Genomic DNA, 12,027 nt, shown 5'->3' with positions numbered 1-12,027 from the left:
GGATTTGTATTTCTCAAGTGCAAACAATTAGAATTGCACAGTGCTAGTCCTCATTTGAGTGAGTGCAGGAGGAGTTAGTTAGCATCTAGTTCAGATGGTGTGGCAGACAATAAGGCTGGCTACAGTGGTCAGCATCTTGGTTACTCTCTTGTGTTTGCCTAAGAAACCAGGGACAATTACATTAACACAATACAGAATTGGATCAGAGCCACCATCTTGGTGCTAATGGTTAAATCTTTCAGCCTTACCAAAGACAATACAAATAAAGAGGTGGGAATAATGACATAACTACATGACTTTTTGTTTTTTCATCTGTCACGTTTCATCCGCAAGGGTGGGCTTTACGTGACAGTTACCTTATCAATCACAGAAATGCAGCTACTTCTGTTGCTGAAAACTGCAGCTATGCAACAGCGTACTGCTACACTACACAAAAGTTTCAGAGAGGAAGCAAGGAACATCTTATCCCATTGTATAATCCCCAAAAAGGTTGCCTGCTTCATAAGAGCAGAAGGGAGGTTGGAGAATATGTGCATTTGGTGCTGGCTGATATTTAAAAGGAAAGTTGAAAGTGTCTTGCCTGTGCATCTGTGTGTGGAGCTCTTTTCTACATAAGGATCAGAAATATTTTTGAAAACACTTATACTGTAATTTAGGTAGTCCTGGCATAGTGAAACATTAAAAGGGATCTAGCTCACTGGACTGAATCGATCTGAAAGGGTGGAATTCCACCCTCTGCATGCTTGAGCGGTCTGTGCAATGCCAAGTTTTCTTTTAGTTTTCCTCCTTTGAGCTGCCTGTGTTTGTGAGTTAAAAAGAAAACCGGAGCCACATTACTGAGGCTGCACCATGAAAGTACAGTGCAAGAAACACTTGCCACCGTGAATAAATAGTGACGTGAATTTTTTTATAGTTACAAATTCCATTTGGCATTTCTGAGCCTGATGCTGGAAACATCCATCTGGTTAAAAAGTGATGTCATTTCTGACACTAGCAACATTAGCCCTCTGCAGAAGAGACTACAACCCAATTTTCAGCCTACTTTAATAATGATTTAACAATCAAAGTTCACTAATATTTAGAGCTAAATGTTCAACGCAGCCTCTAACTTGTTCCCACTTGTATATATAAAAGATGCAGCCATGCAGCTGCACTTTACAGATACAGACACCTGTGGATGCACTTTAAAAATTCTAACTGGTTTATGCACATTTTAGTATTACACCAACATCAGCTATTGTCCCCAGGAGAACTCATGTTTGGCTCCAGAAGTAAGAAGCCTTCTATTCCATTATCTAGCTCCTGATGCAGTCAGTCCACCATGGAATGGTAGGTTTATTGAATGAATGAATAATTAAAAAAATGTTTATAACTTTCTGCTTTTGCATATTTTTGTGTAAAAATCTGGCTTTAGAGATATGTTGTTAAAGGAACACACACATAATATCAAGTATAAGGCAACATAATATCTTTTACGTTTGCAATTTGATTTTAAATCCCTGTCACATTCTGAGATTATGACATTAAAAATGACTCTGCCAAATCCATAAGCAGATGATTTTTAAAAATTAAATTATCTAATCTTATAGGTTAAAAGTATCACGGAAGATCTGCCATCTTTTTGCTTTAAAATTGACATATTATGGCTATGCCAATAAAATAGAAGCCTTTGAAACTGGGCTTTTTTGCTGATTAACATTTCATCATTATCAGAGACTTAAATCCTGCTGTAATAGTATATGTGTGCTGAGAAGTTCCGGCAAGTCCATTCCCCACAGAATTCTATGCCAGGGTTTTCAAAAATAGCTGGTCACTCTTTTTTAATGTCCAGACTGAGGCATCTTAAATCACCTGATTACTACAAAACGGAGGCTCTGAGAACCACACTTACTTTTGAAAGTCTTGGGCCTCCGGTACAATTGTATCTGCCTATTACCTCATTTCATATGTATACCTTATTTCATTTAATATTATTCTAACACAAGGTTAAAATAATTCTGTTTTACTTTCCAAATACTCAAAATACTTTCAAATGCTAGCAAGTCGTAAAAATGTTGATGTTCACATGCTATCATATTGGCTTCTGTTTCCAGGGATGACTTGCAGAAGACATACTGCCAGTCTGACTTATATATAAATATGTCCAAAGAGGCAAATCCTGAGGACCATGTCTGCTGTTCATTCAGTTCATATTGAGGCATGCTTCTATTATTTTTTAAGTACAATAAACAATAAGTACAGAGTTTTTTAGCTCTTTTCTTACAATTAAGTACACATATGCAATACTTTAACAAGTACCTTGTAATTGTAATGTCCCATATAATCTCATAGAAGTTTATCTAATCATAATAATGGCTGCATTTTTTTCCTACAGTGCATCATAGGAATTGCCTCATCATAATAAACTCCTGCCATTTGGAGCTACTTATTCCACAAAACCTGCAAAGTGGTGCATAGCTCCCTGCAGCTGATTGACACAAACCAGTTGTAATCAGTGGTAGTCCCAAACAAAAGCCAGTCTGAACCTTAGCTCCATATTTAAGGTTAATTATGATGAAGGTTCAGTTAAAACTTTTGTTGTTTTCAGTCTTCAGATCTTTCTGGTTTGAGGCAGACCAGATGCAGCACAAAACTGAGAATGAGCAAAAATTAGCCTGGAGCTTCTGAGGATGGAAACAATTGGTAAGTAACTAGGATGGGAAAGATTTCTGTACTGGGGATGGGTTTTCTGAGTGTGGATGGGCCGTGTATGAAGAAGAATTCAAGTATTTGGAGAGTTTAGGTAGAAAGACAGAGGGGAGTTAGGGCAGTGTTTGTACTCAGTGGGACTGTTCTACTGGAGGAACCTGAAGGGCCTTGGGAAAATGCTGAGCCACGAGGTGGTAAGAAATCAAGTGCAGGGTAAAATGGAGTCAGATTATGAACTGATTGACTATAGGGTTTGTTGTTAGGAAATGCTATAGTACAAGTTAGATGAGGAGGGAAGAATCTGAGACTGGGAGAGAACAATGAAAGCGTCACAGGAAGAAAAATACTGTATTTTTCCCCTCTACCCTTTCCTGTATATTATTTTAGCTTCCATTTTGAAAGAAGAAGTGAGTGGGAGTGAGGCCCAAGTGCCCTTTCCCCTCCTACTTATTCATTAACATTCATTATTCTCCAGGAAAACACAGTAAATTGATGCTCTTTCAGTGAAAAATATAGACTTATGGGAAGGGATGCTATTGGCCATTTGATATGGTCACAAGCAGACCCAGACACAAGCCATGGGTGAACCAGGCAGCCGCCTGGCGCTCGAACAGAAATGGGGCCCAAAAATTAAAAAAAAAAAAAATTTACACTTGCAAAAAGAAAGTTTTGATATTGCATGCATATAGGATGACAATGTTATCAATTGAGTTCAAACTATTTAAAGACATCAATACCACAGATGTGATAATGATTTTTTTTGTTGCAAAAGTCTTTATGTCTGGTGAAGTGTGTGTGTGTAAGGGATGGGGGGCGGTACTAAAACTTTGCCCAGGGCCACCAGGAGTGTAGGTACAGCACTGGTCACAAGGCTGGTGTGTTCCAGTGACGTTAACTTGATCTTGCCAGTAAAGCTGTCAGCTAGGGTTGTACTCTCTAGCCAGCATAGTTCTTCCAGTAACCCATCCCTCCCTGACTTTGATATAGTATGCCCTGTGATCTGGTAAGCCCTCTGTGAAATCTCTCAGTAGGAGTTTAACTCTTGGTAGGTCTACCCAAGCACAACAGGTCAAAGCGCACAGCCCAGACCTGGCTCTCCAGTTCACTGGCTTTCAAGGTTGAGGGTTGAACCACAGACCAAAACGCTATCCTCCGAAGAATGTTGCACAAACACAGCAAGTTTGCTATTCCAGCAGTCAGCATAATGATCAGGGATAGCATAACCTTGCTAATGCCCCAAGTGGCATCTAACAGCCCAGGACGGATTCAGATTCAAAAGAACTGCTCAGAAATGTCCAGACAAATGAGTTTTCCATTGTTAAATGCTGACTCAATGGAATCAATATGTTCCTATTGAACGTGTCATTGACGTTTCTGACAGAGATCAGACATGGTGGCTGGCTGGCTGACCAACCTGTTTTCCTTTCAGCATTCGTGGCTCCCAGGGTTCCCAGGGTACTAGAACTGAACGTTTCTCTAGGACTCTGTACCACAAGTGTTCAAGTCCGCTGGTCCGGACGATCTTCACCCTAGGGTTCTACAGGAACTGGCCGAGGTCATTGCGGGACCCCTGGCACGGCTCTATGAGCACTCGTGGTGCTCTGGTGAGGTGCCGGAGGACTGGAAGAGGGCCAATGTGGTCCCTATCTTCAAAAAGGGAAAAAAAGAGGACCCGGGAAATTACAGGCCAGTTAGTCTTACCTCAATCCCGGGTAAGCTCTTTGAAAAAATTATCCTGGCACACATCCAGGAGGGCCTTGCGGGGGAATGCATGCTCAGGGGCAACCAACATGGGTTCATCAGTGGCAGGTCTTGTCAGACCAACCTGGTGGCCTTTTACGATCAGGTCACCAAATCATTAGACGCAGGGGTTGCTGTGGATGTAGTCTTTCTGGACTTCCGGAAGGCTTTCGACACTGTCTCTCACCCTGTCCTCATCAAAAAGCTGGGTGACTGTGGTGTCGATGCCCACACGGTCAAATGGGTCGCCAACTGGTTGGAGGGCCGCACCCAGAGGGTGGTAGTGGATGGGTTCTTCTCGACCTGGAAGGACGGGGGCAGTGGGGTTCCGCAGGGCTCGGTCCTCGGGCCCGCACTGTTCAACATCTTCATCAGTGACTTGGATGAGGGGGTAGAAAGCACCCTGTTCAAGTTTGCTGATGACACTAAGATGTGGGGGGATGTGGGTGCACTAGAAGGGTGCAATAGGCTACAAGCTGACCTTGACAGGTTGCAACGGTGGGCGGATGAGAATAGGATGGGGTTTAACACTGATAAGTGCAAGGTGTTGCACATGGGGAGGAAGAACCGGCACCACACTTACAGGTTGGGGAACTCCCCTCTTGCCAGCACGGAGACGGAAAAGGATCTTGGAGTCGTCATTGACTCCACGATGAACATGGGCCGGCAGTGTGGGGAGGCAGTCAAGAAGGCCAACCGTACCCTGTCATGCATCCACAGATGCATCTCGAGCAGGTCCAGGGAGGTGATCCTCCCCCTCTATGCGGCACTGGTCAGGCCGCAGCTGGAGTACTGCGTCCAGTTCTGGGCGCCACACTTCAAGAGGGACGTGGACGATATGGAAAGAGTCCAGAGGAGGGCCACTCGTATGATCAGGGGTCAGCAGGGCAGGCCTTATGAGGAGAGGCTACGGGACCTGAACCTGTTTAGCCTCCACAAGAGAAGGTTAAGGGGGGACCTTGTGGCCTGCTACAAACTGGTCAGGGGGGATCAGCAGGTATTGGGGGAGTCCCTGTTCCCCCGTGTGCTGCCAGGAGTGACCAGGAATAACGGTCACAAGCTGGCAGAGGGTAGGTTTAGATTAGATATTAGGAGGCGCTACTTCACAGTCAGGGCGGCTAGGGCCTGGAACCGGCTTCCAGGGGAAGTGGTGCAGGCTCCTAGCCTGGGGATTTTTAAAAGGAAGTTAGATGAGCACCTTGCCGGGGTCATCTGACCCCAGTGCTCTTTCCTGCCAAGGCAGGGGGTCGGACTAGATGATCTACCTAGGTCCCTTCCGACTCTAGCTACTATGAAACTATGAAACTCCCTAGCACCCCATCAAGACAGCTGACCTGGCAGCCAGCTGCCACTCTGGAAATTTTCAAAATATTCTGTCTGTATTTAACCAGAATGGTCTTTTCCAAAGATTTCCATTCTACGTCATTTCATAGCTATGACTTTGCATTTCTATTTGGAATTTGCAAATGTGAAACAAATATTCTGTGGGGTAGCAATTCAAACTCCCATCAAATTCTCTATGAACAATTTAAATGGTACCTTAACTATATCACTGCTCATCGAGGCACATTAGAAATGAAAGAAAGAATTGTATTGTGCTTCTCTACACAGAAGTTTCCACAGACCTTCAAGGAATGCCGCGAAATATCAGTAGAAGTTGGAAGATGTTCAAATTAAGGTATGTAACTTTTAACAACACATAGGGATCAGCAGATTTTATTTGTTTGCTTTCAAAAGTTTGAGAAACTCTTCTTTTGAGAGGACACCTCAATAGTTAAGGAGAAAAGAACTGTAGTTTTCATATTGTAGTATTAAGTCATGTTCTTGGTTCTGTTTCTGACTTAACGACTGATCTGCTATGTGACCACAAGCAAACAATTTTATTGCTCAGGAAAAAATCATACAATCTTTAGGCAAAATAGAACTAAAATCAAGGTCTGCATGGACTTCAGTTTCAAATATATTATACATAATAATAAAATAATGCCATTTCCTTTCCTTTTTTCCCCTTCACATCATGGTAGTCTTTTCTCTGAGGAATGAGGCTGAACATGGTTAATTCTGGAGGTGAGTTTTGATAGCTCAAAACTGCAGATCTGAATACTCTGAACACCTCATCCTCAAACCTCTGTAGTTGAACCTATTTTTGTTCCTTCTTTCCTCTGCCTTTTGTGGTTCTCAAAACTCACCAACTTATAACACTGTCATTTGTTTACCTCCCAGGCCTAGAAGATCTGCTGTGCCAGAGACCTCATGACTCGCAGGGCTCCAAAATGCCTGAGCTTAGCAGCATGCCTACTGAACTGAGACAAATGAGAAGAGCAGGTCAGTCTGACGAGCTAATCAGTACTCTCCTCTAGGAAAGATTACACTTACAGGACATACTCCACAAACCGCAGAAAGTTCATGGAATAGAGCCAAGACTGAGATATAAACCCAAACACAATCCACATTCCTTCAGTCATACAGGTCCTCAGACATAGCCTGTCCTTTGACCTGTTGTAAAGAACCTTTGAAAGTACAATTCTCCACCCTACCTACTGTACCGTTTTTATGGGAGGATTTCTTATCCAGTCACCCGGTGCCATGCATTTCCTCCAATCACTGCAAAACCGCAGCTACTGAAAAATCTTCAAATGCCCAACCTAATCTTTCTGCGTGGTCCTTTAGGTCCTCACATCTTTCTCGTTTGGACCCTTAATAACTAGATTAGTGTATTTCTTGGCCTCTGCATTAACCCTTATATGAACTGTCACATCAGCTCAGAGAGCTTTGGAGTTGGGAGCTGAGTGTTCCAGTAGAAAAAGAAAGTAAATTGTGGACTTACAAGATATTTATTCTTTTCTTAGAGTAAGAGTATCCAATTCTCCTGAACAGGCTTGGATAGGAGCATAGCATAAATAGCCAAGATATCTTTTAAATTACAAAAAATAATTATCCAAAGCTGTCTTGTAAGTATCAGAAATAGATCAGCTGAGCTGAATGCCAGCCCACATGACTAATTCTGATAAAGTTTGTCTTTTTGTGCAATTTCAGTAATTTGGGAAGGGCAAATTATTAATGGATTAGGATCTCCTCTTCCATGGCTCATGCAGATCCACCATTCAGGCAGCTTTGATCCAAGCAGTAGTGAGGATCTGACCCATTTCTAAGGAATCAGCAGTTCTGTCCCTTCTCTAAGAAGAACAACTGGAAGGGAAGATTATTCTTCTTCCTTCTATCTTGAATACAAAACTTAGTTCTACGTTTCATCTTAAGGATTTTGAAGGTTGAAATTTTTGTTTTAGCCATCAAATGAGGCTTTTGGTTCCATTCTTCTCTGATGTTTGTCCCTGTAATGTTTGCATAGGAATAGATAGGACATATTTGTGGATGAATACAGAGGTGCTAGGACTGATCTAAGCAGAAAAATGGGTATGAAGTTCTTGTCTGCGATATGGCGTGCCAGTGAGTCTCTCCTAGCATTGTTCCCCAGTTTCATGAGTACCAAATTCATAGATTTAAAGATGAAAAAGTAAACTATGAATTGCAGCATGGGTGTATATGTCTTTGTGTGTAGATACATATGTATACGTGATGTGGCAGGTCCTGGGCTATATTGTCAACTGAAGTAAAGCATCCTGGATTCATCGACTGTAATGGAACCATGCCGACTTACTTACTGCAGCTGAGAATCTCCTTATTCTTTTTCAAGTTTTTGTGTTAAAATAAATGACCAAATTCTGTTTGTGTGTCACTAGTGTAAGTGGGAATAACTTTACAAAATCCATGAAGTCATGCTGGATGTATGCTATTCTGAGAGCAGAATTTAGTCCAAACTCTTAATGAGATATAATAACTACTGCATTTAACTTCTTTATTCTTCCTTTCTTTCTAAATATTATACACTTATAGAAATTCTTGACTAAATCTTTCTCTTCAGTCCTCAGTGCCATGTTTTGTGTAAATAGTTTATTTGATTTGACACCCACTTCACCAAAGGTTGTCCCTTCTGCTCTGTCTATCACGGTTGGTGTCAAGAAAAGAGAAAGAAAAATTGCACAGCTGGCAATACAGTAAACCCAAAAATATACAAAAATGTACCAGAGGGAATAGTCATCAACATAAAGTGAACAAGCACCCAGACTATTGATTACATGCTGCTCACAGAACACTAGGCATTTCTGCCAACTTCTTTCCACTCATACGCTGAGCTGCAGACAGCATGTTGTACTTTGCATCATCAGTTTTGATGAATAATGCACTGATAAACACTGCAGCCAATATTCTGGAGGAGCTGAGAAGCCAGATGTCATCTGGACCTCCAATAGTTTTAACCCTGGGTCTTTGACAGTCACTGAAATAAACACCAGACATGCACTGCAGAATGGGCAATTCCTAAATGCAAGGTTATGTGCAATATTATACTATATTTTACTTGAAAACATATGAAAAATGAATGGGTGTTATAATTCTTTCACAAATAACTTTAAGTGATGCTGAGATGTGAGAAACCACAGCGGCTGTCACTGCCAGATATAACTTGCACCGAGAAGTGCTATAACACTCTGAAACAAAAGAGAAATTTCACCAGCTGTAAAGGCACAGTCCTGCAAGGGGCTCTCATTTCCCTTTAACAGAATGGAAGGGAAGGTGTGCTCCGCACTTCCCAGAAGTAGGACCCTAAGGGGATATTCCATTTGGAAGCCTGGTTAGGTTCTTCCTACGGCAAACTTTTTAACGGCTATCAGTATGGCAAATTAGCCTTTTACCTTGGCTAAACAACAGGTCATTACTGCTCAATAGTACAATGCAGACTAGCATTTCTATAGGCCTTTCTATACACTGTTTTTGGACTCAACGTATATCAGACCTAACAATAAACATATAAGGTTCATTTTTTTTCAAACAATCTGTGTATACGCTGCCTGAGACTATCTATTGAAGCAATATGTGCTTCGGGGATCTCAAGAACAGTGATTGTGCAAGTTTCAGAATGAGCATATGAGGTATCAGTCTTACAGGCCCAGTGCTGCCTCATAAAATCTATCATGAATGAACAGTAGAGTCACCACAAGAGGGGCTGGTGATGAGCTTTCTTTGCAAATTCCATGCAACAACACAAGCTTACTGTGACATCCTTACCACTTCCTCTCCCGTCAACTGGAACAATCAGTAGTGTATCCCCTGGCACTTCTAAACCAATGATGGTGGATGTCAGGGAGGGTATGACAAGGATAGATCATTCTGGATAAACCCTGTTCATATCCTCTCCCTAACATATGCCAGAGACAGGATGTTGGGCTAGGTGGACCATTGGTCTGACCTAGTATGGCACTTCTTATGTTCATAACCAATTTGCTCAATGTTTTATAGACAAGTGCTCTCAATGTCAACAAAAGGGAATGCGATGATAATTCACTACAATTAAGAGCCCAAGCTTGCCTTAAAACACAAGGGTTAAACTATCTAGAAAATTAATGAGAGTTGTCCCTGTTTGTCTGTATTTGGAAATTGAACATCTAATCTTCTTATAAGTGTAAATACTTAAGTTGAAAGCCATACATGTCTGAATCTCCTAGACAGTGATAACTGATGCTTTTGCAAGCACTAAGGCAGAGTTCTGTACCTTCTACGCATGTGGAACCTACAAGAGTGTCTTGGATTTTTCCAGTTGGAAATGGATAAAATGGGCCCCTATTTTGCAACTGCTGGTTCCCAAAAGTATATCATCTCTATAATCACTGATGATGTTGCACATTTTAAGAGTATAAAGGTATATTGTGAATCTCTAACCCCCACCCAAAATTAGATAATCTGTCAAAAATTCTAAATCCCTGAAAAACAGAATTATTGTTTAAAAAAAGCAAGAAATACTATCAACTGCTCTTAGACAGGGACAGCCCACCTAGGAATAAAGCACTTTTGGAGAAGCAGTACTTAGCTTCCCTCAGCACTTTGTGTATCGTCTTCTCCATCTTATTAAGTGGAAGTGGAATCCCAGATGAGACTCACTTTGGAAAAGGATGAGAGCTAAGGGGTTATATTTTAACTGAACATTTAGTTTAAGGAAGAACTTTTTAAGTAAAAAAGACACAGTAGTTTCTTAAAGCTGCTTAAAGCTGTTTATGCCTAATAGATTGGACAAATTGTTCAAGAACAATTTCTCTGTATGAAAATATGGTCCCATAAGGCTGTCAGGGTCAGTAAGACCCCTCACGGTTTGCTTGACAAGTGCAGCTAGTTCACTCAGCTAATTTTCTAGGAAAATATTTGGATAAAAGAATATACAAGATTTACATATTTGAGGCAGCTCCTCCCTTTGTCTATTTTCTCCACTTTCTTTTGGCATGACCATTCTTTGCATACTTGGCAAGTGGCTTAAGATGTGTGCTTATTCTAATGCGAACTGGGGAAAACAAACATCAGATAATATGAGTCTTACAAAGCTATTTTTGCATTTAATTTATCAAAAACCTGACAGATGCAGAGCACTAATGATATTGGTATAAAACAGTCAGAGAGAAACTGACATGGACCTGGAAAAAGTAGTTAAAACAAAATAGTAATGCTCAGGAAATTGACTATAATGGAATTTCTATTATTTTGACATTGATGGGGATAGCAATAGTGGAGTCATTAAGACTGGATGCATGTTTTCAAGTATGGTACCAAACTGTTTCTTCAGCTTGAGGAGCAATCAACAAGACCAGGAGCTATTCTGGACTTAATCCAAGGAAATGAAACTAGGTGAAATGAGTAATATGGAAGATGATAAACCCTTAGGGCAAAGTTATAATATCACCAAATTGAAAATACTTCTGAGAATATTTGTGAATGGTTTTAGAAGTACATCAGTCCCAAGAAAGAGTTGAAGAAAGTGGATTGTAATCAACTATTTGTGGGCAATAGTAGAAAAGTGTATAGTATTTAAGAAATGGCAAGATTGATTTTTATTAATTTTTCTATAATCACAGGCAAAATGATAACAGAAGAAAGATGAAGCACTCAAAAAGATATAATAAAGGTATCAAAATGCTCTCCTTATTTAAAAGGCCAGGCAGCCTCGAAAAATGGGGAGGTTTGACAGATTTAAAATGAATGAGAACAGCATCATGAGAATACCAACAATGAATAATATCCATTAAATATTTCAATCAAGATTGAAGCCAAGTTTCTCAAGTGTATGCATGCAATGTAAATAGCAAAGGAAGAAAAGGAAGATGGTAATGAAACAAAGAACACCCTTTCCTTTCTGCCTTCACAGATTAAGAAACCAGTGTTCAAATGTTCATCCAGCCTTGAGGTCCCACTGGTCTCAATGGGGCTGGTCACATGAGTGAGGACTATTTTGACTAGTCTGGTTTATGTTCTGTGGGACATTACATCAGTAGTCAGTACCCAGGGCAACAATACCTTAACCAGTGTGAGTTGACCATCTTGTCATAAGTAATAGAATACTTAGAAATGACCTGATGAGAGATGAAGTATGAGCTCCACTGTGGCCATATTTTGTATGCTATAGCAATCTGGAAGTGGAGAAAGAGGTCTTGCTGCATATAAACTATTCAGACTTTTAATTGCAATTATTACTTTTGAGCTGACAGCTGGCACAAGCCT

General features: G+C 40.9%; 1 long non-coding RNA gene across 1 annotated transcript; it reads left to right on the top strand.

Annotated features, from left to right (window-relative positions):
• Window positions 1-1,171: 1,171 nt before the first annotated feature.
• LOC149869198 (uncharacterized) lies at window positions 1,172-8,744 on the top strand. Its single transcript, XR_016441084.1, has 5 exons — window positions 1,172-1,329; window positions 2,588-2,682; window positions 6,040-6,106; window positions 6,652-6,753; window positions 7,988-8,744. It is a non-coding gene; the product is annotated as an uncharacterized LOC149869198 (long non-coding RNA).
• Window positions 8,745-12,027: the final 3,283 nt, after the last annotated feature.

The sequence above is a fragment of the Crocodylus siamensis genome, chromosome 3 (genome assembly GCF_052110815.1).
Source record: "Crocodylus siamensis isolate JL-2025a chromosome 3, ASM5211081v1, whole genome shotgun sequence".
Taxonomy (NCBI): domain Eukaryota; kingdom Metazoa; phylum Chordata; order Crocodylia; family Crocodylidae; genus Crocodylus; species Crocodylus siamensis.
The sequence above is the reverse complement of the archived record's forward strand: the minus strand, read 5'-3'. Positions and strand labels throughout refer to the sequence as shown.